Source organism: Eleutherodactylus coqui, chromosome 1, assembly GCF_035609145.1.
Source record: "Eleutherodactylus coqui strain aEleCoq1 chromosome 1, aEleCoq1.hap1, whole genome shotgun sequence".
NCBI lineage: Eukaryota > Metazoa > Chordata > Amphibia > Anura > Eleutherodactylidae > Eleutherodactylus > Eleutherodactylus coqui.
The window spans coordinates 191,515,014-191,530,225 of NC_089837.1; positions in this window are offsets into that span (position 1 = coordinate 191,515,014).

A 15,212-nucleotide genomic window follows, 5' to 3' on the forward strand; every position below is an offset into this window, starting at 1 on the left:
GTGATTTTTAAAATGACATAATAGGGAGGCGCTAAGGCCCTTTCATAGGCTTCCTACACACAGGTGGAAATTCCGCGGTGGGATTTCCCGCAGAATTTTCGCCCGTGCCCACTGCCATAGGATTGCTTTAGATAATGCAATCCTATCCAGACAGCCGCGATTTGACCGTGTGAAAACATGCGCGGTAAACAAATCGCTGCAAATCCTATCTCTGCACATGCACCGGCTGGGTGGCAGCCAGCACACAGCAGAGCGGGGAGACGCTGGGAGCAGGTGAGCTGCAGTGGTCACTGCAGGGGCACGGCTCGCATCCCGCTGTGGTAAATCTCGCAAAGGAATCCAACCCGGCTGCCTGCAGGAGACCTTAGGGCCAAAAATAGGGTAGAAAAGTAGATCCCTACTGTATGTCCTGCTGCTTGGAATACAGGAAAGAATAGAGTAGGAAATTCAGTCTGTTCACACCATCTCTTTGTATCCTGGTCTGTCAAGGTTTTTACCATTAAAACAAAATACATCAGGACAGAAAAATGATGCAGGTTCATTCTTCTATTTAAGAACAGGATACTGGTATTTGCTAAATCTAAATCAATGACAAGCAGGTAGGCATCATGTTGCATCCTGTTTTATACGTACCTTTTCTTCTAACCTGAAAAAAAAGAAAACAGCATCTTTCAAGATTGATGTAAAAACGTCACTGGGCTCTAAATACTGCACTGATGTTCTATGACTGAGTACAGAAATGTACTTTAAGGGCTTAAACAGACCAACATGTTTGCACACGTTTTTGCACACGTAAAAACTCACACCCACAAAATGTGACGAAGTGAACTTATTGATTTCAATAGTCTTGTTCTCATATTCATGTTTCTCGTGCGCAAATCCTACATGTGAGAAAAGTTAGGGCCTTTGACATTGCAGAAGGGTCACAGATTCCACATCATCGATTAGCGATGGCGAAGCATTTTCTGCACTGTGCTTGTGCGCCGGCGCACCGGTCGGCACGGCACATCCGCAATGAGGAAGAGATGACTGCGGACAGGTATGTGGGGGTCAACAGCCAGGCATAGAGCCAGATTTCGCTGTGGGATTCTTCATGCGGAATCCGACCCGGCCGTGTGCATTCAGCCTTTCTCACCTGACAAGCAATGCATGCAATGTTTCTCTGACCATTGGGGACTATGGCCATTGATATCTACGGAGAGCTATTTAGGAAGGATCTGCGTATGCCATTTCCAACTAACCAGCCTTTTTTAGGGAGAGGGAACAGATCGCCTCTTGATAGCTGTAAGTGAAGCCTGGCATTCTCTGCATCTTTGAAGCACACCAAGCACTGAAGGCATAGCAGAGCAATGAAGCTGCAGCCATTAAACAGTATATCTGAATCAGCAGATGACGTGTAGGGATGTTTTGTCTTTGTATGAATTTTATTACATTGTTATACAAGTATTTACTATATTGATTTAACATTATATGAATGTTCAAGATGATATAAAAGTTTAAACAAGCCAGCACATGACATAAGGTAGGTAACAGCCGTGACGTATATATATATGACAAGTGTAATTAAAAAGGGATGCATTTCAGCTGCATGAATAGTGAATACTACATTATTTATAGGCAATAATTATTAGTGGTTAGACCTATATTTTACTTATATAACAGTTAAAGTGCCCATACACATTAGATGTGGACTGAATCATCCAATTGTGGCTTGTAAGGCTAACCATATAATGTTTGTAGAGATGTCCTTCTATCACAGATATTGGGCGAAACAAAGAATTGGGCATGTTGGAGGTTTATGGCACCAGAGGTTTATGGCAACAGCTTCTTTCCCTCTCCCTATGTTCATACTCGTCCAAGCCGGTTCTAGACGAATGTTAGCCAACAGTTAAAATGTAAATGCAACAAAAATCAAATTCAATCAGCACTTCCTACAAATGAAATGAATGATTCTGCTCATTTCTGTTTGAGGCTTCTATCACAGTACTCTTTTTGGCAACTGTGACAGAATCCCCAGGCGGAATCCCATTGTGTAGTAGAAAATGCTGTGTGAACAATCCCTTACTGAGAGCAATAACATTAAGCCCTTTAAACTGATATGTACTTTATGACATACTTGATGCTGTTTTTGGTATCATATTTAGTGGCACAACACAGGAACTATGTTAAGAGAATCAGTTCGGCAATGGCACCCCTATACCACAAATATAGCATGTAACCTTACAAGCTTTCTTTCTACCTTGGTAGGTAGTGTAACAAGCACTTTAGTAGCCAAGTTCCCACAGTTTCTCCTGGCAGTGAGATTGCAGTAGAATACTGCCGATCACATGTAAGTGCTAAAGTGTAATATCTTGGCAGTGCCCAATAAGAGTGCCATCTATACTGCCCATAAAAATTGATATATATCAATTATAGTGTCAATAGTGCCATGTGCAACTTTAATACTCATCATTCATGCTCTTAGGGGGCTCTTGGGAGAGGGAAAACCACTAGAGATGAGCGAGTATACTCGCTAAGGCACATTACTCGAGCGAGTAGTGCCTTAGCCGGGTATCTCCCCGCTCGTCTCTAAGGATTCGGGGGCCGGGGCGGGTGACAGGTGAGTTGCGGCGGGGAGCGGGGGGGAGTGGGCGGGAGAGAGAGAGATCTCCCCTCCGTTCCTCCCCGCTCTCCCCCGCCGGCCCCCGAATCTTTAGAGACGAGCGGGGAGATACTCGGCTAAGGCACTACTCGCTCGAGTAATGTGCCTTAGTGAGTATACTCGCTCATCTCTAAAAACCACCCATTAGGACACTATTCCAAACCCCTGCATTAAGCCCCTTCACAAATATGAGGTCAAACATACACCATAGTTAAAAAATACTGATAAAAATATTTACACATTGCATTTGGTATAATTATATATAATTCAAAGTTTTAGCTGAAATGTGCTTAAAGGTATGAAAATTGTTAGGAACATAATCTACTTTTTGAACTATTTCATATCCAATTAGTAAATAATATAAAATGATTGTTTCAGTTGCCTCTGCCTATCATGTATCATGTTTATGAACTCGATGAACAACTTTTTCATTGGATGCTGCAACCACTGTTATAACCCATGATTATCTGTGGAATTAGTAGTTAAGTGATGAGTGATAACATATAAATACATTTGTAATTAAACGTTATGTCCTAGGCCACGGATGTAAACGTGTTGGACTCGTTTTAATAGACCAAACTGGATTGCAAAAAGAGCCATAAAATGCGCTTTACATAACAGTGTGTAATACATTCCAGTCCGTGCAGCTTGTCATTTCTTCTGGCTGCTTACGTTGCTTAGACACATGCTGTAATAACAAGAATCAGGCATTGTTAGTTTCTATTTTATATACTGAGCACTCTACTTAGAATTTTTTAAATATTAACATGCTCCATATTGTAAGTCAACCAATGTGTGCCAACCACAAAAGACAAGATTCTGTTTTTACATCACCGGTATAAACTCATAAAAGTGGGTCAGACTTCCAGCCTATATTTTTAATTATATGTTAAAATAGACATCTACGACAGTGAGGAAGAGCGTTGTTTTTACTTAATAAAGTGGGTGAATTGAGTTGCAGGCTGATAGTTTCATTTGCCAAAATAACAATTAAATCTAACGACTACAGGGCTTGGGAAACAACAAAGTGTTTTACTGTGCATTGCCCAGCAATGATGTTTGTTCAGTTGTAATAATATACTTTTTTAATGCTGTTACTAGACAGATGTGCTGATCTTCAGCAAAACAAAAGCCAGTATCATCATATTCTGCACTTTAACAAAAAAATCTAATAGTTAGAGAATCCAAGTTCTGTCACAAAACACAGCACTAATATACCAGATACAACATGTTCACAGCCATTTTCCTAGATGATAACTCCTTTTACTCCAAACGATGACCTCCTATATACATCTGACATTGAAATGACATATCTTCCTTTCTCAGTGACCACAGAGGCGAGTCTCCTAACAGACAAATGGCTTTGGTCATTAACCCCTTAATGACCTAGGAAGTACAGTTGCATCCTGGGTGAGTGGGGTTTGTATGAAGCTGGATCAGGAGTCGACTCTGCTCCATACACAGTGGATGCCAGTTGTCTATCACTTTCAGCTGACATGGGATTACAACAACCACCATCAGCGTGAATGCTGATAGTGGCTGTTAATCCTTTAAATGCCCCAATCAGTGTTTGATGGTCCAAATGCCCCTCTCCCCTCCCACCCCGATGAGATCATGAGATAACTTTCAGTTGCATTGGCAGCCTGGAGCCTTCAGAAGGCCCCGTTGCTGCCATGACTGATTGTGTATCAGAAAGCAGTGTAATGTAATATTATGGTATTGCATTATACTGTATGAGCGATCAAATGATCGCAAGTTCAAGTTCCCTATGGAAACTAAAAAAAATGTAAAACTGAGTGAGAAAAAGTTTAATCATTAGAAAAAGATAAAAAGTAATTAAAATAAAAACAACCCATTTCCCATATTTCTAATAAAAAAATCAAAACAGGAAAAAAAGTTAAAATTAGAGAAGAGCAAGCATACTCGCTAAGGACAATTACTTGAGCAAGTATTGTCCTTAGCGAGTATCTGCCTGTTCGGAAGAAAAGATTCGGGTGCCGGCGCCGGTGAGCGGTGAGTTGCAGGAGTGAGCAGGGAGGAGGGGGGGGGGAGAGCGAGATCTCCCTTCTGTTCCCCCCTGCTCTTCCCCGCCGCTCCCCGCCCCCCCCCCTCCCCCGCTGGCACCCGAATCTGTTCTTCCGAGCGGGCAAGTACTCGCTAAGGACAATGCTCGCTTGAGTAGTTGTCCTTAGCGAGTATGCTCGCTCATCTCTAGTTAAAATATATTTTGTATCGTTGCATCTGTAAAAGTCCAGTCTATCGAAGCAATGCATGACTTGTTATGCACAGTGAAGGTTGTCAGAATTGCGCTTTTTTTTTGTCCCCCCATCTCCATGCTGTCACATAGGAGCTAGTATTGCTGGCTCACTCACATAGCGGACAGTGCAGGAGATTTCTCTCCTCTCCCTCCCCTGTCCCTGTCCATTGACTTAATACAGAGTTCGTTCAGTACTGAATGGCCGCTGTTTACACTAAACGATGAGCTTATGGCCCATCGTTTATGCTGCATAAATGATGAGCTCATCGTTTAGTGTAAACAGCGGCCATTCAGTATAGAATGGCCGCTGTATTAAGTGAATGGATAGGGGCGGGGGAGCGAGAGGAGAGAAATGTCCTGCACTATGCTGCCGCTATGTGAGCAAGCCAGCAATACTAGCTCCCATGTGACAGCACGCGAGCGAGGAAACACAAGGACAAGTGTCGGAGATTTGTCCTGTGCAAATGGGCCCTAAGAGATCTTTAGAGACATCAGATAAAATTTCTATCTGACAATTTCTTCGCTCACAACCTGAGGAAGTCAGTAGGAACTCAGACTCAAACATGGCGATGACCAGTGACTGAGCACTAGAGATGAGCGAGCGTACTCGGCCACGCCCCTTTTTCGCCCGAGTACCGCAATTTTCGAGTACTTCCGTACTCGGGCAAAAAGATTCCAGGGGTGCCGTGGGTGAGTGGGGGGTTGCAGCGGAGAGTTGGGGGGAGAGGGAGAGAGAGAGGGCTCCCCCCTGTTCCCCGCTGCTACCCCCCGCGCCGCGGTGAACAGGGGGGTACTGGCGTCCCCCGAATCTTTTCACCCGAGTACTGAAGTACTCGAAAATCGCGGTGCTCAATCGAGTAATTACTCGAAACGAGTACGTTCGCTCATCTCTACTGAGCACCTTTGTTCATGTCCCAGACAGAAAATATAGCTACTTTTGCATCCCCTGCAGAATCCTGAACAAATATGCCTCTCTCTTTTTTCTCATAGGCAGGAAGCATTGACCTCAGGAATAGCGAAGTCTGGATCTATTACTTCAGGTAGTTTATCTTCTAATGTCAGAGCAAACATTTTTCTCAGCACCCCATAACCTGTACTCTAGGATAGATTACTTATTTTTGCATCACTCACAACTATCCCAGCTTTCAAATGCTTCTATAGACAATATCTTGTTCTCAAATCATGCCCTTATCTCTTTAGTCATTAAATTGCCGACAGTTTATCCTTTCAGAGCCATTGGTGTCTGAATGAATCATTGTTACAAGACCCCTAAACAATAAACGAGCTTTCCAGAGCCCTTAAAGAATATTTTAAACTCAATGTAACATCAGATGTTACCCCCTTTTCTACTTGGGAAATACATAAATGGGGCCTGTATTCAAATTGGTTCTAGATTGAAGTAAAAAAGGGTGACTGCCCGAGTAGCATTGTTGTTTCATATTCATGCTCTGGAGCAAAAACACAAGTAATCGTTGGATAGGAATACTGGTGCAGAGATAATTCAATTATTAGAACAGTCATGTTCTCAATTCTCATTGTCTTACAAAAGCAAAAGTCTCTTTGATGAAATGTAAGAGGAACTTTTTTGAATTTGGTAACAAAAATGGCAAGCTTCTGGCTCATATGCAATGACCACATACATTTGTGCCCTATATCCTCTCTAAGGGTGCGTTCACACGAACGTATATCGGCTCGGTTTTCACGCCGAGCCGATATACGTTGTCCTCATGTGCAGGGGGGGAGGCTGGAAGAGCCCAGGAGCAGAAATTCAGCTCCTGCCCCCTCTCTGCCTCCTCTCCACCCCTCTGCACTATTTGCAATGGGGAGAGGCGGAACGGGGCGAGGCTAAGTTCCGGTAATTAGCCCCGCCCCCGTTCCACCTCTCCCCATTGCAAATAGTGCAGAGGGGTGGAGAGGAGGCAGAGAGGGGGCGGGAGCTGAGTTTCTGCTCCTGGGCTCTTCCAGCCTCCCCCCCCCCTGCACATGAGGACAACGTATATCGGCTTGGTGTGAAAACCGAGCCGATATACGTTTGTGTGAACGCACCCTAACTCTGGTACTCAACTTCATCTCCCAAACCAGATTGCAGAACTATTTGGAAACTATTATACATCTTTATACAAATTTCAGAAACCCCTATCAGATTTCAAGAGAACAATTGCTAGAGTAAACATTTATCATTATAAATGGAGTGGGCCATTTTTCTGGAGAATCTTTATCAGTACCTGAATAACCCATCACTATGGAGGAGCTTTCTTGGGACTTAAAGGATTCTCAGTCAGGGAAAGCTCCGGGACCTGATGGATTACCTTTGCGGCATTCTAAAAAATTTAGTGATATTCTATCTACACACTTTTTGTCGGCATTTAACTCTCTGGCCTTTGGAGGTTCCTTACCGGGAGAGTCATTCAAGGCACATATTACTGTCATCATAGAAGGTAAAGACCTATCATTGTGTCAAAACGTCTATGCCATAATCCTCCTGAGTGCCAATCTTCTCTTTTTTTTTCTTACAGCCTCATGGATCTCCTTCCCTAACCTTATTTTGAAGCTACGTCATTATGCTGCTCTTTTGAATTTTAAAATGGACTATCAAAAATCTGAGGCACTAAATAGTATATTACCAGCATCTTTTTATTTTAATCAGATCATTTTTATTGAAATTACATTTTCAAATCCAATAACCCCACAATTTAAGACATTTACACATGCATAACCATGATATATATGGATCATATCGTTACCCCAAACAATACAATCAATCCTAAATATATTTAAGCAAATCAGAATTTCCCTATACCCAACAAACCAGCCATAGGCCCAATTGCAAAGGCAAAGAAGATAGGGGACAGTGGAGACCCCTGCCTTATCCCCCTCTCTAACGCCAACCGTCCAGTAATACATCCATTTACCCTCACTCTTGCCATTCGCATTGAATAGACCAGTTTAATTAATGCCACAAATTTCTCACCAAAACCCATCTTATGAAGAAGACACCACAAATAGTTCCACTTAACACGGTCTAAAGCTTTGGCAACGTCGATTTAAAAACACAGCCCTGCTCCCAGTAACTGAATGATCTGCCTCAGAATGCAGATATGGCCTCCTTAAATTAGTAGCAATTAATTTGTGTGGCATGAAGCTAGACTGATCTTCATTAAATGAGTCATTACTAAAAGTAATCTATTCTCAAGTACCTTTGCCAAGATTTTAACATCAGTGGTCAACAGAAATATTGGACGATAGGGATCAGGAAATGACAAATCCTTTCCTGGTTTAGGGATTAAAACAATCATAGCATCGCTTATTGAGGGTAAGGTCACACGAACGTATATCGGCTCGGTTTTCACGCCGAGCCGATATACGTTGTCCTCGTGTGCAGGGGGAGGGAGGATGGAAGAGCCAAGTGCCGGAACTGAGCTCCCGGCCCCCTCTCCGCCTCCTCTCCGCCCCTCTGCACTATTTGCAATGGGGAGAGGTGGGGCGGGGGTGTGGCTAATTCTCGGAACTTAGCCCTGCCCCCGCCCCGCCTCTTCCTATTACAAATAGTGCAGAGGGGCGGAGAGGAGGCGGAGAGGGGGCCGGGAGCTCAGTTCCTGCACTTGGCTCTTCCATCCTCCCCCCCCCTGCACACGAGGACAACGTATATCGGCTCGGCGTAAAAACCGAGCCGATATACGTTCGTGTGACTTCACCCTCATGGTGGAAGTATGCCTTTATGCAATGATTCATTAAAAATCGTCAATAAATGTAGCAGAAGCATATCCTGGTAGCACTTAAAAAATTCATTTGAGAGACCATTTAACCCAGGCGACCTTTCATTAGGATGTGCTGCTATTGCATCCCTTAACTCATTTAGTGTCAAAGGAGCCTCTATTATCTCTCTGATCATCAGACACCGAAGCAAAATATTCATGAAAATCTTCACAATCCACACTTAACTTGACAGTATACAGGTTTCTAAAATAGAGAAAAATTGTCTCCACCATTTTATCCTCCTTTATAACCAAATAATTCTCAGGCCTTCTCAATGCTGCAACATAAGATGATGATTCCTGCGCCTAAGTTTTAGAGGCCAAAAAATAACAGCCTGCTTCCCCTTCCTCAAAGATCTAAGGCTTCATACAAAAATACTTATATGCTTATTTTTTGCAACGCCCCTCAGATGATCCACAAGTTGAGACTGTGCCTCTTTCTAATTAATTTCTATCTTATTAGAGTGAGAATATATTTATGCTTGCTCTGAATCTAAAGTTTGTTGCTGAAGGGCCCTAATGACATTCCGAGATTTAGATTTCTGTAGGCTATTTTTCTGTATATAATGGCCATGTATAAATGCATTCATCCTACACTTTAGACACTGAGGAAGAGAGAATATTAATCTGAAAAACTTCCAATTGAGCCTCCTCTGTTCTAGTATTATTATCAAGCAGGCTGAACCAAAAGGGATTTAACCTCCAAACTAAATCCCCCACCATTCATAATCAATAACACGTAAAGTGAAAAGTGATCAGACACAGTAGATGGTAGATTTTCCACTCTATTAACATGAGGAAGCATAGATGTAGTACCTATTGGGAGATCTATGCTAGAAAATGTATTATGTGAAGTGGAATAACAAGAGTAATGTCAAACTTTTGGATTTCTCAACCTCCATAGATCACACAAACCTAAGTCCATTAAAAAATATGCCAAAGTAGTTGGGGAAGGAGAAGCCACTATAGGGCCTTTATTAAATCTATTCAACCAGGGATCCAGACAGTTATTAAAATTGCTCACAATAATTATAGGAACAGCAATAAATATGGCCACAAATTCCATCATCTTCTTAATACCTTCACTTTAGTATGGAGGGGGGACATATATTGCCACCAAAATATATTTCTTTTGCACAGTAATACATTTTAGACAAACAAATCTCCCCATAGAATATATAACAGATGACTCACATTTAACAGAGATATTTTTATTATTCAGTACACTTAAGGCCCCTTTACATTGGATGAGTGTCAGGCAAACGATGCGTGACACTCGTCCCTGTGTATACTCGCTCCGCTGCTGTTACAAAGGAGCAAGTATTGCTGGATCGCTCACAGCACGGCCAGCAGGGAGGCAGGGCGGTTGGAGGGGAGTTCTCTTCCCGCTCTCCCCCACCTGCCTCCATTCACTGTAAGCAGCAGTTGTCATCCAGTACTGAACGGCTGCTGTTTACACTAGAGATGAGCGAGCATACTCACTAAGGCAAGCTACTCGAGCGAGTAGTGCCTTATTCGAGTACCTGCCCTCTTGTCTCTAAAGATTCGTCTGCCGGCAGAGGGCGGGAAGCGGCGGGGGAGAGCGGGGAGGAATGGAGGGGAGATCTCTCTCTCCCTCTCTTGCCGCCGCTCCCCCCTGCTCACCGCCGCAACTCACCTCTCACCCGCACCGGCAGCTGAATCTTTAGAGACGAGCGGGCAAGTACTCGACTAGGGGCACTACTCGCTCGAGTAGTTTGCCTTAGCGAGTATGCTCACTCCTCTCTAGTTTATGCTGAACAATCGTCGTTCAGGATTTTAAGCATGTTTAAAACTGAACGACTGGATGATTCTCGTCCAGCCATTCAGTTTCTGCATGCTTTTACTCGGGACTATTTATTATACTTGAATGATTGTAATCTTCCCATATAAAAAGGCTTAGTCCACACAAATAACCTCGATGGCTGGTTGAAATTGCTGAACAGATGAAAAAACAGCATATCTTTTAGTTCTGTTCTCGATGCACAAAACATTCCACAAAATTGTATTAACCTCTTGGACCATTGTACATGACATTCATTGTTTATGCTTTACACACTTAATTTAAAATGCTGGCTGCAATGCATAGTAGTGGAGGAGAGAGAGCTCTGGAGAAAATAACCCTCATCCCACTACACCCAACCTATATACTCATACCCATATTCCCTAGGGCTCTAATCACCTAGTCATTGTGATAATGATAAAAAAAAACCTCAATATGACAGTAAGATCACTAATACTAAGGAGCAGTACCCATGAACCTCTTACCTGTCTAGCAAATAGTCTCAGTTCAGGCAGTCAAATACTCTAGCAATAATCGACTAATAAAAGGACTACTTATTACTGCTATATAAATATTGTTCATGTTTATAAACCCAGGAGGCTGCATCCCTAGAATTAGCAAAGAAAAAAGGCTTCCCATCACAAGTCTCAGCTGTGCGGGATACAAAATAGCATCTGTAGGCAGCTGTAAACCCCGTTACCCACTCTCAACATCTTGAAACTGTATCCATTTTTTTTATAACCACTGAATATTCTGGAAAAACAGCTATTTGATGACCGTCCATAGTTAACTCCTTCATTTCTATTCCTTTCTTTAAAATAAGGTTCCAATGTTTATAAAGCAGGAGTTTATCAAAATAGTTCTAGGCTTGGCACCAGGTGGAGGTGGTTTTTCCACAGCAATGAAAGATGATAAATAGAGATGAGCAAGCATACTCGCTAAGGGCAATTGCTCGAGCGAGCATTGCCCTTAGCGAGTACCTGCCCGCTCGAGAGACAAGGTTCGGGTGCCGGCGCGGAGGAGTGGTGAGTTGCGGCAGTCAGCAGGGGGGGAGCGAGGGAGAGAGATCTCCCCTCCGTTCCTCCCCGCTCTCCCCCGAAGCTCCCTGACCGCCGCTCTCTCGAGCAGGCAGGTACTCGCTAAGGGCAATGCTCACTCGAGCAATTGCCCTTAGTGAGTATGCTCGCTCATCAATAATGATAAAGTATCTTCTCCAAAGATTTCAGCCATCCCACAAAAAATTTTCTCAGATACAATTCTTGCACCTTTTATGGAACCCGCTACCAGCCAAAGATTATTTCTCACACATACTTTTGTTTTCGGCACCCCATCATTGTGATGGGTGATGAGGCATACTAGCTGCGGAAAAATAGAGCAGACAGTACTTTAAAAAGCACATTTGGCGCTGGGTTCGTGAGCATGTTTGCGAGGCCGCATTGAAATTAATTGGAACATTATACCGTGATTAATGAGGTGTTCAAAACGCCGTGGTAATCGCGGTAACAAAAAGGATGTGTGAGAGTGGCCTTAGTCTATTTTCCAGATCATCTACTTTATATTGCAAAGTAAGGATAGACTGTATGCATTTACTCATTGTATCCTGCATAGGAACAATTTCTTCTTCTAGTTCATTAATACATGCTTTAGGCAAGCTCTCAGTAACTTTCTGCAAATCATGGCTTATAAATCCAACATCGTCTTTTAGGCTACCAACCTGAGCAGAGCGACGGAAGTCAAAACAGTATTGCTTTTAGTCATAGCTAGAAAAACATTGCATAGAGTAGGTTCATTTTGTGTATTATTTTGTATATCCACATCACTACCTAGTGCTGAAATGGCCTGCATAAGAGTATTGTTACGGTATACTACTCTTGATACGCCAGCTGGGTTGCCCTGGATCTCACCCACAACCCATGTCCCTGCCTTCTTGCCTCCACTCCTGGCTAACCCCAGGCGGGCAACTGGGCGGCGGTCCCTACTCTCACTAGGGACCGAGAAGGGATGTTGGCGTACCTGATGGAAGGGTAGAATACTGCCAGAAAAGGCAGATGAAAAGCAACCAACACGAACAAACTAATCAGAACTGAGGCAGATGGAAAAACCTGGCAGATGGTAGCAACTATAGCAGACAAGCTGATAGAGGCAGGAGACCTACAGAGGCAGACTAGCTAGCACACCGAGGGAGACCAATAACTGGCAGGGACTGCAAGTCCCTGCCAGGCCTTTAAACAAAAGCCTCCGCCCAAGGGCAGAGAGAGGGAGACAGCCCACTCCCAACAGATCATAATGAAAGGGAGCTCGTGCACAGGAGCTGCACTCACAGGTGCACGCGCACACGGCACCGCGCGCCACCAGTACACCGCTGGACAACAAGACGGGGGGATGCGTCCCGACTGCGGGACCCCACACACTGCTGCCCCAGGAGGACCAGCGACCGCCGCATGGTAGCAAGTATTCACAGAGGCAGATGAAGTACATAAAACAAGGCCATGCTTAGCCTTCTCAATTACAGAGTGAGCAAATTCTGCCAACCTGTTTGCGGCATGACAGCATTTCTCAGTAAAGTGATCAGAATGGTCAAACGTTCTGTGCATTCCGTACGATCACCCTGCTCAATAATCGATATTGCTTCCAATGTTGCACAGGCAGCCTTGCAGTGCAAAGTATTCGCAGTAGCATTGGCAGATATCCTCGTGATTCGGTAGATGTGCCATAGTTAAAATGAACATACTTCCCCACATCTTATACTGTTTTCAAGCACTACCAATCAACATTCCAAATTCATTTGTCAGGTCTATCCACTCCATGATAAAAAAGTGGCATGCATTGCTCGTCACATACTATTCTGCTTGAAAAACAGGGGAAGAGTAGGCTTACCAAACATAGCTGCTCATCATCAAGCTTCTTATCTTCAAGGATTGTTGACTGATGCAGACACATTGGAAATAATAAATAGATAATGTTCGAACAATAATTTCTTTGCACTCCTTTAAAACCGCTACCGTGGTTTTTGGACTATACAAACTCGGGGGAAAATTACATCTGAGCATAAGCCCAACATTGAAGGTAGCATTTAGAGTATTTCCCAGGGCAGATATCTCACCAACACCATAACCATTATATCCTATCTTGGTCCATTCTATTCTTGGATCTTAGACACTAAGTTTAGAGTTCTGAAATATGTTCAAGATGGGAGATGGGTATCAGAGGTAATTTCTGAACCATGTGCCCTCACAACTTGGCAAATTATCCAAGTTCGTCATTTTTTATGTTCGTCACCTCTGGTTGAGAATTTTGATCAAAGAAAGACTCCATTTGAATGTATGTGCTCAACGACAGGCATGATTTAACATGCTCTCTCTGAATTATATAGATTGCTAGTCTCACCAACAACAAATATGACAGATCCAGCTTTTCTAAGTGGGAATCAAGGAATTTAGGACTGGTATTTTCTAAATATTAAAAGGTTAGGTTATAAATCATCTATTGCTTATAATATACAGGAAGTAGGTTATAAGGTTTTATCTCATTGGTATAGAGTCCCTTTCAGAATACCTATTTTATTTCCTTCTATCCCATTTATATGTTAGGGTACACTACTACACATATCCTGGGACTGTCCTTTACTGGCAAACATTTGATCAGATGTATCAATAGTAAATTGAGTGACAGCAGCAGAAGTCCAGGTGCAGTAAAACAGGTTTCCTTTATTTCGTAAATAAGACACACGACGTTTCGGCCATTGCAATGGCCTTTCTCAAGCAATGGCCGAAACGTCGCGTGTCTTATTGACGAAATAAAGGAAACCTGTTTTACTGCACCTGGACTTCTGCTGATGTCACTCAATTTACTATTGGGATGTTTTCAAAAGGAAGTGGAGTCCGTCTTCTGTTTGTGGCTGTGCAGCATCAGAGAACCTCCCCCCTTTTGAAGGGTGGTTTCCATTTTTTAAGTGCTGTTGGTTGCATATATCTGTATTTGATCAGATGTATGGCGTTTATCTTCAAATTCACAGATTTTTCCTTACCAAAGTCTTCTGCTTTTTTTCTACTCCACTTCTGCGACATACTCCTATCTACATACAAACACTCTGTTAGAGCTTGCTGTTTGGATCTGTGGTTCTACAGGTTTTCCAGCAGCTTAGCTTCATATTTACGGTTGGTTGTGCTGGCTGGGTGTGGTTTGCTCCAGTGAGCCAATCTCTCAGGTCTGTTGCTAATTTGTCAGCTTCTTTGTCAGTGCCTGCTGATTTCCTCTGTGCCGGGTCTGTTGTAGGCCTTCTGATCTGTCTATGCTAGCATGTCACTAGTTCTGCTTGCATTATCTGTATATTTGTGCATGTATACCTGTGCTGCATCTAGGGCTAGTTAGGTCCAGTGCAGAGCCGTCCCTATCGGGGTGATCCCCCTGCTTGCAGGCAAATATCCTGGGGTTGGTTGTCTCATTAGAGTAGGGACGGCGAGACAACAAGGACCCTAGAAGTGAGCTCGCAGCTTAAGTGACTTGGCCAATCCACAAACAAATTCCTTGTACTTATTATTGTATACAATTCCATCGGTTTATTTGTGCCGGTATGCTGGTAAGTGTTTCGGGTGTTTGGCAGTCTGTCTTGCCTCTGCCTGTCTGCGAGTATGTAGTCCATCTCTCTGTTCTGAGTTCCTGAGTCTCAGTTCTGTCTGTATTCCTCAGTCTGTGTTTCTGCATTTTTTCCATAGTTCTTTTCATGCCTTGTCAGTTCTGCTTTACTCTCTGAGTTCT